This window comes from Anneissia japonica, unplaced genomic scaffold (assembly GCF_011630105.1).
Source record: "Anneissia japonica isolate Jap-2015-1 unplaced genomic scaffold, ASM1163010v1 scaffold708_len118720_cov121, whole genome shotgun sequence".
NCBI classification, from domain to species: Eukaryota; Metazoa; Echinodermata; class Crinoidea; order Comatulida; family Comatulidae; genus Anneissia; species Anneissia japonica.
This window is the reverse complement of record NW_022749689.1, coordinates 50,848-55,094: the sequence shown is the minus strand read 5'-3', so window position 1 is coordinate 55,094 and position 4,247 is coordinate 50,848.

Below are 4,247 nucleotides of genomic sequence, written 5' to 3'. Positions count from 1 at the left end.
AAATTAGAACTACATTTGGAAAAATTTGAACTACGTTTTTTCATTTTGAAAAACTAGATCTACATTTTGAGAAATTTACGCCTACGTTTTAATAAATTAGACATTGAATTTTGCAATTACATTTTGATTTTAACATTGACTTTTGCTGCGTATGGCACCCCATATATATGCAGTACTGTATCATCATGTATAGAATACGGAATGCTACTCTACTGCCTGGCGCGATGTAGGCCTAGGCCTAGACCCCTCATTTAGTCATAAAAACTATAATTTCAAACATTAGACGAACAACACTATTTTGAATAAAGTACAGTAATTTACATGTTAATGATTGATCCATGGAACTATCTATTGGAAGGCAGCCTAGGCCTGGCTAGTAATTATATAATAGGCCAGGCTGCCAGTTTATTCGTCGTGGAATGTGGATGATGATACCTCAAAAACTAGCTCAAATTTTCCGCAGAAAATGGCTAGGAAAAAGGTGCACAGAACTTAACTTCTGTATGATACATTGGTTATATATATTAGTTCCAAACTAATTTTCGACAAATGCTGCTCGGAAATCGGCCTTTTTTTTCCGAGGAGGATAAATTGCCTGCACACACTCTGAGTTACAACCACCTGGCATAGGCGTGACCCTGCTAGTTCTTCCATGCTGGATCAATAACTAGTAGAGGGTCAAATGTCCAGCCATTTTGATGGTCAAAATACAGGGGAATTACTCTATATTAAAAATGATTGAGAAAGAAAATAGCCTATTATACATATGTGCTATATATGTTTAAATTGTAATTGTCTTCATCTGTAACTTTTTAACTAATTTTTATTTTTATATTATTTATAAAAAAGTTCTATATTAATGAATTAGTTAATTCTATTCAGAATAATATTTTAGGCCGCGGCTATTGTTATACCACTTTGCAATGCATTTGAATATGGGCTTTTCACAGTGATGGTTAATTAATATAAATTTTCAATAAAAATTATCATTGATGATTAGTGCCAGGACTATTTCCTTATATTATAAAGATACTGTAATATCAATTCTAATTATTTTTGAATGGTGTAAGAATAGTCACTCTAAATTTTTTAACTGGTCTGTTTAACTTTCTTATTGAACTTCTCTAATAGGAAATGTCGACATGTTGGATATCGATGGATTCATTTGGTAGGTGTAACAGGCTAAAGAAATCTGACAGAAGGTTCATCTCATCTTGCACACTGTGGTCGATTAGGGACTGTGAAGACTACCCTGGGTATTTTGATGCTATAGATACAGGAATTGCTTGAGTGAGAATATTCGGATGTCACCTAATATAAAATAATTTAAAGTTGCTTTGGACTCATTAATATTCATAAATTAACGACTAAAGCTCATTACAATATTTAATTGTTACACACCTCAACCTGACCGACGTACGCGACAACCAGCCTTCTGGTGTTTGTACACGATGATACAGATACAGGAATCATTGATAAAAATGCTTGCAATATCTCATCACTCACGGTAAGAAAGGAAATTTTGTCAGCATAGGCCTACAGTTTTTGTATATCTACACCAGCCAATTGTGTGTAACCTTCCAGGCCTAGTCTGTAATAGAAATTGTTGCTATTGATGTGAATAGGCCAGATGCGAATAGGCCAGCCAAATTGATTTCATGAACATTTTGTTGTTAAGTAGGCCTACAGTATGTTCCAAATGCAATATTCTTGTGTCTTTCCCACTCGCGTCTCATATTTTAAAATTTGGAGCTCTGTGATTTGGAGTTTTTTGTACAGTAAATAAATTTAACTTGTTCTATCATATTCTTTACATTGGTGTAAATCTAACTGTAAATCGATACATTTAATATTTTGATAATAAATAGTGTGTGTTAAATGCAGTGTTTTGTTCTGTGTACAGTGAAACAATTTTATATTAACTGAGAAAATAGAATTGTAATAAATTATTTGCCATATACAAGGATGATAAATTGTGTTTAAAAAATATTTATTTAGTAACACCAGTACTTTTGAATTTATGTACAGTAATAATCAATAACCAAGTAAAGCACCAAATATATCATGGATGTTGAACATCATCATGAAAGAAGAAATCTTGGCTATGGTAAATAATACAAGGCAATCAAATATGATAAATAAATCAGTTAAACTTGCCTAAGACGACTTTGCCATAATCTAATTTTACATGCCGAATTGTTGTTTTCCATTACTGTAAGTGCAAGTCAATTTTGTTAAAGACAAACAATTTCTCAATGGCATTTTGGATACGACATAGGCAAGTTCAACTATATAAATATTTCAAAATACTAAACAAAAAATGGTGTACAACAACAAAATCGAAGTTTTATTTTAAATTACAATACCAAATTGATCAGCGAACATCTAAAAGCATGCAGACATAGGCATAATCCAGCCATTACAAAATAACCAAATTCATAGACTAACTTTACACCAGACTGTAGAAAGCCATACATTAAAATAGTTGTTCCTGCATATTCAGCCACATTTTCATACTGTATTATAAATTTCGTGCATCATATATTTCAATATTAATCCCCACAAGTTGTTTTATTAATCTGGGTCACATATTTGCTCCAAAAGTATTACTATTGAATGGGATTACATGGTTTTAAAACAAGAAACTTATAATAACATTGATTAGTACGGTATTAAAAATATTTTGCAAGTAACACTTCTAAAACTTCTAAAAATATTATTTATTTATTATAAATTTGGCATGCACATTGTAATACAGTGCTGCATAAACCAGATGCGTAAAAACTTATTAATGTTGTAGAAATATTGGTACAAAAAAATCAGACATTAATGTTTCTTAAAAAAACACTAATGCTGGTATTTTGTTACCATGCCAATATGCTTCATGTACTCTGGCTGAATGATGATGAGATATTCACCCAATTTTCTATTGCTCGCGTTACATTGTGTGTAGCTTCCATTACAAGTTGCAGTAGACGACCCGAGTGTTTCTTGCCAAGGTCTTGCTGGGTGCTTGTATGCTTTGTACCACCATCTTTTGTACATGTTTCACTAGATGCCAGTTTTGGGTGCAGGTTGAGTGGTTGTACTCATGGCGAATGTTGGGGTATTTCTGTCTCATCATGGGAATTGTCAAATACCATGTGACCAGGGAGTCATGTATGCCTATCACCTATATTGTAGTCCTACAAAAGAACAAAAAAAAGTATTATATAGCACATCACCATTATTTAGACAGTGCAGTTTTAACATTTAGGCCTAGACATTTTTTCATACTATCAGGCCTGCCTAGTCGTATTATTTAGTAGTAGGCCTACCTAGGAAGGCTTATTTTTCTATGAAATAAAAAAATACACTTGCACAATGTGACAATGTCGCCATGGCATGAAAAGACTAGGGCCTATACAACGATATTCTAGGCCTTTACCCAGCCTTTTTAAACAGGGCCTATTGTGACGGTCAGGCCTAGTCCGACCATATCTCTATGGTCAGACTAGCTAGGCCTATTAATATAAGTAGTAGTAGTCTAGTAGAAACCTATGGTAATAAATTTACCGTCAGCTTCAGCTGGATAGGCTGCGTGAGAAGTCACCTGTTGCGCGCGCGGGACGGGTACTGACGCTGGTGCTGGGTAGATATTGACTGTGTTAATCCTAGGTGTAGGCCTAACTATCAACAAACTGATATTAATTCAATTGAAACCCTCTCTCTGTTACTGCGTACGTAAACGATCACAAAAACTCACGACTTCTCACTAAAAGGCCGGTTCCCACTGAACGCGATAAAGCGAATTTCGCGTCGAAATGTGGCGCGCGCGGCTGAATCGAAGACGTGACTGGCGTTTCCAATGTGAACATGCAAACGAATTTGTAGTCGAACACGCGAACGCCCAATATTCGAACTTCGACGCGGTGCGCGCGGTGGTCGCGGAGGCTTCGCCTGCGAATTCACAAGAGTTGATCAAAGAGTATAAATAGAACCGGATTCGCGAGCGAATTCGCGGCCGATGGACCAATCGCAAGGCTTAGATTCAATTTATGTCAAAGGTCAACAATAAAGTCACGACCATTGTCAAAACAATGTACAGATACAGATGTGCGAGCGATGAGTCCGTTTCATGCAAACTCTGTGGAACAGTAGGCTACCCTTGTTTAGGTCTGTGACAAGGGAGCAAAGAAAATATGTGACGTACAATGCGTGGAAAAGGATTTGCAGAGACGAGTTGAGTTATCTCCTCTTTCTACCAG